Source organism: Pinus tabuliformis, chromosome 3_2, assembly GCF_031772625.1.
Source record: "Pinus tabuliformis cultivar Carrire ecotype Pingquan chromosome 3_2, CPIR1, whole genome shotgun sequence".
Classification (NCBI taxonomy): Eukaryota; Viridiplantae; Streptophyta; class Pinopsida; order Pinales; family Pinaceae; genus Pinus; species Pinus tabuliformis.
In genome coordinates, this window is record NC_142302.1 from 459,243,889 (window position 1) to 459,257,905 (window position 14,017).

Genomic DNA, 14,017 nt, shown 5'->3' on the forward strand with positions numbered 1-14,017 from the left:
GCCCTAGCATCGGGGATCACTGATCGCCGATTAAATCTGGATCGTTGATCTGCTCCTTGATCGGACGGTCGATATTGCATATCGTTGTCGCAACGGCCCTTTGTATCGGGGATCACTAATCTCCCGATCACCAATTAAATTTGGACCGTTGATCTCTTTTCCCCATCCGACAGCTATCGTGCGATTGCACATCGGCCCATCGCTTTATCGCATATCGCATTTGTAACAGCTCGGGGGTTCTTCCTTTGGCTATGGACTATGCCGACGCCGATCCGCTGATCCGATAATCGGCAATCGCAATGTCGCATAGTCTGGGGTCTCGATATCGCATACAGCCTGCCTCCGATTGCGATATGTCGGGGATCGTTGATTGGGAGTCCCTTCCGCCTTGGCCTTAAGTCCGCCCTTTGAACCTTTTGCGATGTGATTTCCCATATAAGGCCTTTTATGCCATTTTTAGAAGAAATGCCTCCTTTTCAAAGGACAAAGGCAATCTTCCTTTTGCGATAACTTCATCATCCGAAGTCCGTTTCAGCCCATTCAAATTGTAGTAGATTCAGAATGACAAGATGTATGCAATGGGACTATTTCCAGGAGCAACCCTTGACTTTCATTTTCCTCTGTGAGGAACACTTTAGACTTAGAAGCCTATTCTAGACCCATTTTGGATCAATGGGCTTATCAAAAACAGTTTAATATCACATCGCATCCGCTTCGTCGATAATAGGGGATTGACAATGTTATATGCAGACCTCCGAAGTTGCGATTGCGATTTAAGCAGTGACGTGGCATGTGGGACCTCCTTGTGGGTATAGTCTCTCCTTTATGTGGTTTTCGTGAATAATCAAGTCTACGATATAATTGGATGAAAGACTCTTCGATATATTTTAATATACAAGTCAACCTCCTCCCAATGAACGTGTCCTTTGGGTATTAGTGAAACCCGTATAAATACAAGCTAAACGCCTTCGATCTCGGGCATAGGGCACAAAGAAGAATTGACAGTTCACAACTCGTGAACTTGAAGAAATAGAGAGAGCTGAAGGTCGAAAACGAAAGCTGAAGGTCCAACAAAAAGGAAGGAAGCCGAAGCTCGAGCAAGTCTGTTGGTTGGGTCAATCTCTAAAAGGGCTTGAACTTGTAATCTGTGGAAGAAGTACAGAACACAAACTAGAGAACTGTTCTGTAAATGAAATAAGGGTTCATCAGTCATCGTATGTATGAGTATATTCCTTGGAAGTAAGACAATGAGAAGCAGTCACTCCTGAAGCAGTTATGTAGTACAGACCGCGATCTGTTACAAAGATCGCAAGGACAGGGTGCAGTGTAATACAATAAAAAATTTATTGACAAAGCAAAACTATAGGGTTGGAACTCTTGGGGTTGGTGCCTCAGAATTGGAAGGATTGGTGTCCTTGGAGTTGGTGCTCCTAAATCCAAGGTTGGTGCCTTGACTAGATAGGGTCGGAGCCCTAGAGGTTGGAGCCTCATCAAAGTCCAAGTTGGTGCTTGGCAAAATTCATCAGATATTGTATTCAATCTTTTTCTATATTTAATAAAATCATTTTTTTGATTAAAATTGTAAAGAATCTAAACTAGTAATAATAACAATTGAAAAGAGATACTGATTCACCCCCCTCTCAGTATTTCCAGCAATGTCGTAATTGAAGAATTTTTCTGGGTTATATTAGTAAAATGTTAGTATGCTAGTAAATAAGTTTATCTTTCCATTGTTATAGCCTTGTGTCAACAACATAAGGCATCCACGTGAAAATATTTTCATTGAATTTTCATGATTTGGTCTCACTTCATGCCTTGTGTATATTGGGAGGCCATTTTAAGTCAGGCCTACGAGGTTTTCCCCTATCTTTATGCTTCTTTAGGAACAAGTAGAGACCTTTGGTTCTCCTTGCTGATTTTTGTAGCAGAAAATTTACCTTCGAAGGCTAAGGGTGCCATAAGCATTGTTATCGAAATGAGTTATGTTAATCTAGCAAAAATTAGGTTTATTAAATGGTAGGTTAACATAACAACAATAGCAATAAGATGGATCAATGTTAATTTTCTTGAAACTCTGCAGATACTTTGATGAATCTACTGAAAATCAAGGCAACTGGAAACTGAAACCAAGTATAACTTTTACCAAGATACAAAGTTTCTTAACATTCAATAAGCAGCGAAAAAATACTTGTGATAAAAACACACACACATAAAATTGGCACTAATGTTTTACCCAGGAAATCCAAATGGGAAAACCTGCATTCATTGTTGTGGGATTTTTATTGATTGTTCTTTGAGAAAATAGATCTTTTACAAATTCAATCTGCTGCTACTGCAGCCAACAAATAGCCTCTGAGAATCTAATTTCCTAGCTCCACAATTGCTCTTGGCCCTGCCTTGATCACTACTCTCGACCTTGAGAAGATGTTCTCGGCCTTGCCTATTGATTTTGACCTACGTACACAATTGCTTACTGCTGAAACTAATCTTGGCTTGCTCCTCGAATTCCTGATCTTAGCTTCTCAACCAATGTGCTTTGCCAACAACAAAGAATCATGAATCTTGTGCCTTCACCCTTTTTTTACATTAATAGACTTTCGATCCATGCAGAGAGGTCAAGTTCAAATGGATATTCACACTAGTTTGATCAGTTCCTTTTGCCAGTTAATTGGAGCAAGTCTCAGTTACACTTTGACTAGATCTCAGTTAACTAGCTCGAGTTGCTCCTTGATTTCCTCTAGTTGTGAACAGAGCTAACCAAGGACATACTTGTCCTTTCTTCACTTGTTTCTATAGTCCTAAGTCATCCTAACTTGAACTTGACTTTGCATTCTTAACTTGTCCTAACTGACTTGTCTTTGCCACCTCATCTTGTAGTCTAACTAAAAAAGACTCCAACGAACTGAAGCTCCAACACTACGCATGCAATTTACTAATGACCATTCTAGTAAACTAGAAATTGACTCATCATACTGAAGTCTATCTCATGAATTCACATTCATGTTTAGAGAAAGACAATTTGTAATCTTTATTAGCTAAGGCACAAGCCGAAAGACCTTCCTTTGCTACATTTTCAACAATCGAAGCCTCAAATTGCTTTATCCAAATGAAGCACAATTCTTTACAAGGAAATCATAACATACTAAATAGTACAAGGTTTTTCTAATACAAAAATAAGCATGTGGAATGTAAGTCCATGAAGAACTAAAAATGACATTATATCTCTAGTCCTCCATCTTGTTAGAAAATTAGAGTGGCAGAAATATTTTCTTATATAAATAATTACTTGTGATTCTTTTATCTTTATGTTCTTCTTTATCATTTAGTTCATCAAGCAATTACCAAAACAATAACACAAGGAAAGCAAATGTAGGGGGACAGCCGGGGCAAAATCTCTATCTAGGGGAAAACCCAGTCAACAATTCTTCCTTCAATAGTTTCTCGAGATAATCCAAGACTCTAGACCCAGACAGAGATTCCCTCCACACCAAGTCAGCCCTCAATCCTTCTTGCAAATGACAACCCTTCCAAAGCAACTTCGACCTAGCAGCATCAGCACCAACTTCGACCTAGTAACAACTTTGACCTAGCAGCAGTGGCAGTAACAACTTTGACCAAACTTGGAGAACTTCGATCTCCCTTGATACACCTCGGAATGGAGTGAGACTTGTCCCAAAATTTCAATCTTGAGGCCTTCTATCCTTCTCCAGAAACTCGCACTTCCTTTTAGCTCCTTTTCCAACCCTTAACCAACTTTGCACTTTTCCAACTTCCAACTTCAGAGGTCGAACTATGAGAGAGAGAATGAGATACACCAAATGAATTCGAGCTCCTTGTATTTATAGCCTTTATGTGAGGTCGAATTACTTGTCTTGAGGCCGACTTGGTGTGGAGGAGAATAAATTCATTTTTGACTCAAAAATAATTCTTTTTACATGATCCGAAAGCCCAAGAAGGGTCTTTTTAAATGTAAAATGACTCTAATGACTCTAGAATAAATCCTAGAAGTCCTCAATGGGGACTTTGACCTAAAACATGATGACCCAAGCATGAAACCCATGCTTTAATAAGTCATAATAATAATAATAAAAATATTTTCTTCATTCTTTTGATAAGTACATCTCAAATACATTTATGAAGACCGAACCTAGTTACAAATTTCAACACTCCCTCTTAACTAGGGAGGTATTCATCAGTACAAGTACAAGGAAGATCTCAGAACACATGAACCATGAAGAACTTTAGGCACCGCAATGCCATGGACTAGATTCCTGACTAGGGCAATCTATCCAAGGTCCTCCAATAGTTTAGGCACCGCAATGCCATGGACTAGATTCCTGACCAGGGCAATCTATCCAAGTGGGACTAAGATGGACTAAAGCTTTTAGCCTCTCTAGGTACCATTAGGCTTACTTACTAACCATCAACCCAAGGAACTAGGCACATATCCGAGGTCAGAGCTCCATGACCAACGCTACCCTCCCTACTTCGAGAACTAGACATCAACGCAAAGTGCCGACCAAATGTCCTCCCAAGCAATGTCTCACACAAAGCCTTAGCCATTCAAAATACATTCTCCAATTTTCTTCTCTCACTCATGACCTTCACTAAAACTTACGGCTGTTAGTCCTAGTCTAGTGCATGACACATGGATAGAGAACCATATCCATCACTCCCTCTTAATCAGAGAGGATCTAATCATTCTTTTACAAGGAATATTCTCAACCATCCTCTTATCCTAGGGAGATTTCTTTCATAGCTCTCTCTTAACCTAGGGAGATTTCATCTAGGCTCCTCCTTAATTTAGGGAGTTCTACTTCTTCTTTACGACGTCGGAGAATCTTTCATGGCATCTGTTGTACCTTTGTAGACAGTTCTAGGTTGGGGAACTGTGCCAAAGAATCTAAAGTAAGGTTTTGATTTAAATGGAAACCAATTCATTAAACCTTTAAACAATTGTAATTTCTAAGTATTTTTGAGAAAACTAAAGGGTTGATTTTCATTCCTTACAGAATTAATCTTTGAATTGATTTGAAAAGCAAAAATAAAGAAGGTATATATATGTCAAACATTCATATTGAACATTTAATTTATCATATACAGTAGATGCATGTAGAATTTTTCTACAACCAAAAAAAACATATTCAAGAGATGACAAAAGGCAACAATTAAAAGATTTAGAGGAATTAACTAAGACAAATTGTTCAGTTAATTAATCTATTTTAATAATTATAACTTTGCAGGGGCTTTCAGGGAGATTGATATTCAATCTAGCCTTGCCCAAACTTCTATGTTACCTTGAACATGTGCATAAATAAATATGAAAAACATAATTGATAACAAGACAAACTCACATAGATACACAAGCTATTCAGAATGAATCCAGAATCCTTCAATTATCTTTAGAAATAACTTTGAACATTACAAGCATGTCACTGGTTCATTACAAGGGTTCAACCCTGACTTCTTCGAACTACCAAATACTTATAGAATCTAATTCCAAAAATATCTTAGATCTAAGCCAAAATTTATTACAAAATGAGATAATATTTGAAACTGTTTTTGATTTACAAAAATAGAACTAGAAAGTAGCTATTCTAAACTGATTCGAATAATCAACACACAATTTAAGGGTGTTGTTTGATGATTGTTGCCTTTAATTGAATTTTCTGCTTTCTGCTCCTCTTTCTTAGCTTACTGTTTCTCCTTTCCTTGTGACTGGTCATTGAATTCCTTGCATTTTGTTTACTCAATGAGTTCAAGTAACTTATCCCATCTCTTTTCATTTGGGATAGAAAATTTTGCTACTTTCCTATATGCCTCATCGACTTCTGTGTATTTTTCAAAAGTTGACCTTGTGATGAGAAAATGGCTAACTTCATACTGAATGAAAAGATCATACTCTAGGCCTTCTAGGAATGCTTTCCCACTGATTGTCCCTTTGACTTTAGCAAATTTGGTTTTGTCTATTGCTATATGGTGCAATTTGTACTGATAGTTTTAAGTGGAATCAATTGGCCAGTAGAATGTCGTAGAGCTGGAAGTCCCTTTTGTTGCAGAGTGTTAAATTTTCCGTGAAACATTCTAATATGTGATTCCATGTTTTGACACTTGTTTTCTATCTGTAACATCAAATTTTTCTTTGTCAAAAATCTCCTTACCTCTAGGACAATATCAGTTCTGTCCTCAATTCCAAATATTCTAATTCTTCTTTAGTTTTAGAATTGAGTACTTTAATTATTTGTTTGCTTCTCCAGGCATATGCTCCAAATCTTCTTTGATTCCTGTGATGATTGCCTTTGATCTTTCCACTAACTCCTCCTGTTCAAAAATAATTTGAATAGATGTCCAAAGTTCAATCATGGTAGAATTTATATCAATCTAGATCTTCTCTTTTGCCTCTGCCAATGTCTGTGCAATCAATGACTCATTTTCATATTTCTCTATTTGTCTGGTTAATCTGAAATTTTTCTGAACTTCGGCCAGATATGTATTATCAACCCTTATCTTGTCATTTTGAATTTTCTCTAGTAGAGTTATGAGTTTTTCAATTTCAATATCTTTCAATGACAAGTCTCCCATAGCTTTTGACAACTGCTCTGCTGAATTTTGGCCTGTGGGCTATGTTTCTGTTGTAGACACTGCTGCTGTAGAAATTGTTGGTGTTGAAGTCACTACTATGGAAGTTTCTACTCCAGTACTGAGTTGTAGCTCTTTTTCCTTGATTAACTTTTCCATTTATGCTTCCATCTTCTGTATCTGTATGTTTTGTTCAATGATCATTCGAAGCATGTTCTCCTTCTCCTTCTCTAACTGACTGATTTCTTGAGCCTGTGGATGTTCAGTTGTTGGCAACTTCAATTGTTTCCTCAATGCTTGAATATCAACATTTCTGCTTTTGATTATTTCCTCAGCTACCTTTATATCTTTAGGATCTAATCCTAATTTTATAACCAAATCTTCAAGCCCTTTGATTTTGGTGTCCTTTGCTAAAGAAGACATCTTTTCCAATTTTAATTAGGAATGAATATTTTTCAGAGAAGCCTATACCTTAGAATATGCCATGGCAGAGCTTGTCAAAGATGAATATATCTTTTCCTCTGCTTGCTTAAGAAGGTCAATCTGGTCAATAGGATGAATTTGCTTGGTGTCAAATGAAAACAAAAAAGTTTTATAATCTTCAATACTTTTAGGCACAGGGACATTTGGTTCCAAGAATGCTAATTGGAATTGGACTTTTTCACTGTCAAGGGCAGAAAGTAATCTGGTTTGAGTTGAAGACTGCTTCCAGAACTCTACATATGTGGAAGTCTTTAGGGCCTCATTTTTCTTCTTCATTTCTAAGAACTTTGCAAAAATACTTTGTTGTTTTGGAGAAGAAGGAGAATCCAATGTGTCTTCAGGAATCTACTGTAATGAAAAAGGAGATTGTGCTGATATTACAACTGTAGTAAGCTCTTCAGAAGTTTGAGCTTCTGAAGATTCTTCTTCAACATTTACAATTTTCCTCCTTTTGAATACTTTAAATGCTGATTTCTGTAACTTTGACCCTGCTGGAGATATACTTTCTCTTGGTCTCTTTAGCTCTTTCTCTGTCATCCTTGGAGTTTCCAGTGTTGTTTGACTAGAAACTGGCTCCTCAATCTCCTGCAATGTATTCTCTGCCCATTCTTCTCTGTTGGCATACTGCTCAATTTCAAGTTTTGCCACATGCATATATGGTGCAGATTTCTGAGCAATTCTCATTGATGAGATTACTCCTAATGGATCATATGACCAACTAAAACTCAACTTAAACTTCATCTGGCTCAATAAGTCATTGACCTCTTTCTCTGCAACTTTGGTGTTGACTATGAATGGACCAACTTGTGCTTTCAATTTAAACTGAGCTTTTTGTTTTCTGGAAACAAAATGAACCTCATCCATGTTCATCATTTGTCTAATGTACTCAAGTGCAAAAATCCTCATGGGGAGGAACACTGACAATTTGTATGGTTGAAGCTCACATCCATAAATCCCAAGTTTAGTGAAATTCTGGTATAAATACCAGTCTCCAACCTTTGTCTGCTCACTTAGATGCAAAATTCTCTTGATCTCTGTTGAAATCCTGGGGACTGCATCACTGTTTAACAAACAAGTAGCTATATACAAGAATTGATTAACAAAATCACTGAAAGAAAACTCTTCAGAGGTTTTCCTCACCAAAGATGTCCAATGGATCACTGATAGAGGTTTACCTTCAACATCCAACTTTTGTAAAGGAAAGTTGAATCTTTCAGACTGATGATATAAGAACAAGTAAACCAAGACTGACTGGTGTTTAAATGATCCTTCTGTGCTGAACTTTAAAAATTGATCATGAATAATATCGGAAAGAAACTGACTGTAGTTGAACATAATTGAAGGTTTTTACCAGAAGAAAACACTGATAGAAAGCCCAAAATGACTTCATCAACCCACTGATCACTGGGATATCCTAATAGACAAGACACTAAGGAAATAACCTGCCTAGACATCTCAGGAAACATTGCAGAGGGATAAGGTGGGTTAGTTCTGGGTAATTTTGAGTTTTCTGGTAAAAATGACTCAAATATGTGAGCTCTCTGTGGGAAAGAAAGTTTCTGATAGATTTCCATTAGAGCATTAGAAGAAAAAGGGTGTAAAGAGTCCTGAGGATTTAGCTGGAGGGCTTGGCAAATTGACTCAGTTGTAATATGGAAAAGAGTCTCATTGTTCTTAACAATTACTGCTCTTTGGCTAGGAAGATATCGGGCTCCACACCAGGCTACAAATTCTAGGAAATGATGGGTTTGAGGGAAGCAGAACTGGGGCAATAGGGATTCCCAAAAACAGAATTCATCACTGGCGTTTTCATACTTTTGAAATGCCCAATTGTGAAGTTCGTACAGATTGAACTCACAATTGGTCTCTAGAATCTTAAACTGAGTGTCAACCAATGGGAGTTCATCTAAATTAATGACAGGGAGCAGCAAAGGATTATCTACAGGGACTTTCGATTTTCCTTTATGGGAAGCCATTAGGAAAAGCAAAATTACTGAGAAAATCGAGAGAGAGTTACTTAGAAATATGGTGGTTGGAGGTCGCTGTCTACTAGGATTCTGCTTGCAGTGGCGTTCTGGCGAATTGCAGTGATAGGTAGAATTGGCAATTTGGAAAGGATAATAGAGTTTATTGGGAGCGAATAACGGTTTCTTTGTTAGTTTAATCGCTATTGGCGCGGGGTATTTAATGCAGATAAACGTTGGCGGGAGATATGACTGGCAACGCTCATGTGTTAGATGTAGCGGGGAAGAATAACATCAGTTAAATGTGGCAGGATATTGGTGGGTGATGAAAATAGCGGAAGTGTGTATGGCAGGAAATATGAATGCGGGAGAGTAGACTGTCAGATGAGTGGTTTGCAAGGAGGGTGTGGCACAGTAAACGATATTGAGTGGAGGGGGGCAGCAATTGTGGGAGTGCCATGTAGAAAAAGCGAGATTTTGGACTTTGCGGACCCCCCCAACTTCATTATCGTTTGGGGATGCAGGGGGTCCCACTATTAGCCGGGGGCCATTGATTCAGGTGGGTCCAATCTTCATTGTTGATTGTTGCGCCTTCGTTAATTGTTAATGGGCAACAGTCACATCAAATAGTTTTATTATATATAAAATACAAAATAAAATAAATATGATGGGCGACATTTAAACGTGCACACCATTTATTGGGATTTTTTTTTTATTCTTTTTTTTTTTATCCCTATATTTCTTTATTTTGATTTTTTTTATTCTCTTTTCTTTTGATTTTTTAATTTCTTTTTCTATTTTTTATTTTGAACTAAAGGAAAAACTATAAAATAATAATAGGGTAAAAATAAGTTACAACAACATCCATCCTTCTTATCAGAGTTATTCACATCATGCTTATCACATCAACTTTTCTTTACGAACATCTTCACTATCTTGAAGATCACGTACCTGCACAACTTAGAGAGCAAGTATAACCAAATCTATAGAAGCATGAAGTTAATCATATCGAAATCACGGAAGCATTCAACTTTATATATTAGATGCCCAAACTTACAAACAAGAGACACATACTCTTCAACATCTTGCTAAGGATTTTGTCATAAACCCTAGACTACTTCATCAAGGCTTCAAGCATTTCATAGCAACTTCCATTACATCTAGGGTTTCAATGTTTGTTCCAAAGGTATGACATACCCTACTGTAACATATAACAAACCCTAGAAATAATTCAAACAAAAATAGATCTACAAAGTATCTAACAACTTCAGAATTCATATGTTAGCCTTCCTACTAGGATTTTCATACAAACCCTAGATTTCATACATGAGATTTGACAATCAAAACCAATCACAACTCAATCAATAACATGACTAGCTTCCACTAGGGTTTTGTTAATTTTAGGCAACAATGGTATGTTCTATGCTTTAGAGCAATTTTAGTTCAATTTCTTTACTAGTCCAATATCAATATCTAGATTAGCAATCACATCAACATGATAGTAAAACGCTGATAGAACATAAACATAAATAGTAAAAGACAAGCCAAGACAAGAGGACACAAGATGTGGCACCAGCTAGGGACAAACCCCAATGTGGGGAAACCCTTGATCAAATCTTCTTTTAGTCTTCAATAGTTCAACAGAGAGAGATAGTACAATTTACAAATCTGATAATTTATAACAGCAACAAAAGAGCCGTAACCAGAAAAGTCAACACTGATCAACAACGCAGATTTGACCCTCAACAAATCGATCAACTTTAGTCAACTTCGACCTCCAAACAACAAGATAAAACAGCCCTCAAAACAGTCAAATTCAGCCCTGTCAAAATTTGGTCAAACATCGCACCTGCGGTCATCCCTAGCTGCAGTCAACATTTAGCCTCGATTTTTGTGCCCAAAAATGCGGCTTTCCCAAACAGAGATAACCCTCACAAAAAAGCAGTCAAAGGAAGTCAATGCATGCTGGTTAATGCTTGGTCAAACTGTCCAGAAATTCGGTCTCCTGAAATTTCGACCTCCTGAAATTTCACCCCTGAAATTTCAACCTCCTGAAATTTCAGCCTCTTGAAATTTGCTCTCCTAAAATTTCGGACGTGTGGAGAGAGAGAGGCCCAAAAATCCGTACCCAATCAATGAGGAGAGAGAGAGAGAAGTGTGAAAACGAGTGTGTCCAAATGAGGCTAAGTCACCTTCTATTTATATGCAACGTTGAGGATGAATAGATGTGATTGTTGGGCTTCTGAGCCTACATAAGTTTGCTAGCCAACCTTGACAATTTGTCCATAATATAAATAAATTCATATCTTCATTTGTACATGTCAGAATCAGATGATCTTTAGATCAATCCTACACCTCTCGGAGAGAGGAATCCAAGAAAAATATCAACTATCATAAATAAGATGACCCATATGGAGTTTGTCCCTAGTTGCCAATTTTAACACTCCCTGTTAACTAGGGAGAACACCATCTTGCTATTCCATCTGCCAATCTGTACTATCTCTACATTAATGCATTGTTTTGCATTGCACTGCTCTGCTGAACAATGAAGAAGAAGAAGTGATCGAGAATGTATCATATCATTCTCTACTGACTCGAAGTTAGTCCCAAAAAGAGTGTCTCATACCACTCTTACTGAATCGAAGTTAGTTCCAATCAAAAGAGAGTGTCTCATACCACTCTTACTGACCCGAAGTTGGTTCCAATTGATCCCAGATCAATATCGTCATCCTAGCATAGGGAGTACGGTAGTACACAATGCATCCATCGGTAGTACTATGGTCCCTATCCTCATTTCCCTACTCATTGGCCAGATGAGAGGTACTTCCCATGAGTCCCAGACTGCATGGGTAGGATGTCTTCGCAGGAGAAGGATGAACCACTCATCCTATGTACATCTTGCCAAGGGGTATCACAGGGGAAGGCTAAACCACTCACCTTGTACACAACAAACCACTAGGGGAACGCTGAACCACTCGCCCTGTGGTTGCTCATCACCCCAAGAAGTACCCCAAGCCCCCCGGAGCTCCTAGAGCTCAATGTCCATCTCATACAGGACCCTCATAAGAGGGTCTCTCCACGACTCCAAGTCGTTCTTGGAAGGCCAAGAGTTTGACCTTCCCTAGGGGCTTCGTCAGAATATCAGCGACCTGCTCATCAGTCCCAATGTGATGGACCCTAATTGCTCCTTGTTGTACCATATCCCGGATAAAGTGGTACCTAATATCTATATGCTTGGAGCGATCATGAAACACAAGATTCTCTGATAATCGGATCCCACTCTGGTTGTCGCATAGGATCACGGTGGTATCCAACACATGTCCAAACAATTCACTGAAGAGCTTCCTCAACCAGACAACTTCACCAGAGGCCATACTAGTAGCTATGTATTCGGCCTCAACAGTGCCTAAGGCAACCGATTTTTGCTTCCTACTCATCCAGGATATCGAAGTAGAACCCAAAGAAAAACAACAACCAGAAGTGCTCTTACGATCCACCACACTGCCAACCCAATCAACATTAGAATAACCATGCAGCCTCACATTTCTGGCAGTGTATCTCAGTCCATGAGTGATAGTGCCTCGAAGATATCTCAGAAGATTCTTGGTGGCAATCCAATGTATGTGACGAGGCTCAACCATGTATTAGCTCAATGTGTTAACTACAAAACATATGTCAGGACGGGAGTTCATTAAGAACATCAGTGCTCCTATGAGTTGACGATGCTCAGAAGCATTTCCCAATTCAGATCCAACAACACTACCACATAACTTCTTAAAGTTAAGTTCCATTGGGGTAGTCACAGGCTTGCAGTTCACCATCCCAAATCTTTCCAATATCTTCACAACATATTTTCCTTGAGAGAGGAAAATTTCGCTTGGCTTTTGCCAGATCTCCAACCCTAGGAAATAGTGCATCAGTCCTAGGCCCTTCATCTCAAATTCAGAAGCCAACTCCCTCTTACATTTGTGAATGAAAGGGTCTGCACCTATCAGAAAGTAGTACCAGAATGAGAGGTTTATCATTTTAAACCTTAAAGTAAAGGTTTGGATCTGCTTCACTTCTAGTGAATCCCAGCTTCATCAGATAGCTATTGATCCTTTCTTACCAAGCTCGTGCTGCTTGCTTGAACCCATAGAGAGCTTTCTTCAACCTGCATACAGAAGATTCCTGATCATGTACTTCAAACCCCTCAGGTTGTTCCACATAGACTTCCTTTTTGATTGAACCGTGCAAGAAACCGGTCTTAACATCCATCTGATGTAGGTTCCATCCTTGCGAGGCAACAAGGGCTATAATCGAGCGGATGGTGGTGTATCGGGCAACAAGTGCACATATCTCATCATAATCTACACCTTCCTTTTCAGAGAAGCCTCGAGCAACAAAGCAAGTCTTGAACTTTTCTGCACTTCCATCAGCGCCATGCTTGATTTTGTAGAGCCACTTAGAGGTGACGACCGATTTGTTTTGGGGTCTAGGGACCACATCCCAAACATCATTCTTCATAATTGACTCGTATTCTTCGTTCATAGCATCCTTCCATACTTGTTGCTTCATGGATTCTTCGAATGATGAAGGCTCATTTTGAATGATAGTGCTCATGGCGATCAAATATCCTTGATACGTGTTTGGCTTCTTGCTTTCACGGAAAGTCCCTCTTGGTGCAATGTGTCTCTCGACATCTTCGAGAGTCTCCCTAAGCCATGAGGGTCCCTTTTGGAGGAGGAGGGCTCATGAGGAGGAGGATCAATAGGATACATAGGTTCATCAACATCAGGGATTGTTTCGTCCTCTTTTTCACCCTGGTTTCCGATGTCAGCTTCTTTGACCTTCCTTGGGATAGGAAGGTTGTTGATCTTCTGAGGGCCATATCTTCGTCGAAGGTGACATCATGACTTATCTCAACTTCCTTTTGACCAGCCACATAAATTCTATATCCATTAGAATTTTCACTATAGCCCACAAAGATTCCTTTCTTCCTAGATGCACCC

The 14,017-nt window shown here is 38.7% G+C and overlaps 1 protein-coding gene across 1 annotated transcript in view; it reads left to right on the forward strand.

The window, feature by feature from the left end:
* The window catches only part of LOC149181283 (universal stress protein A-like protein), a 128,372-nt gene that overhangs the window by 86,127 nt on the left and 28,228 nt on the right, over nt 1-14,017 (forward strand). The window lies entirely within an intron of this gene.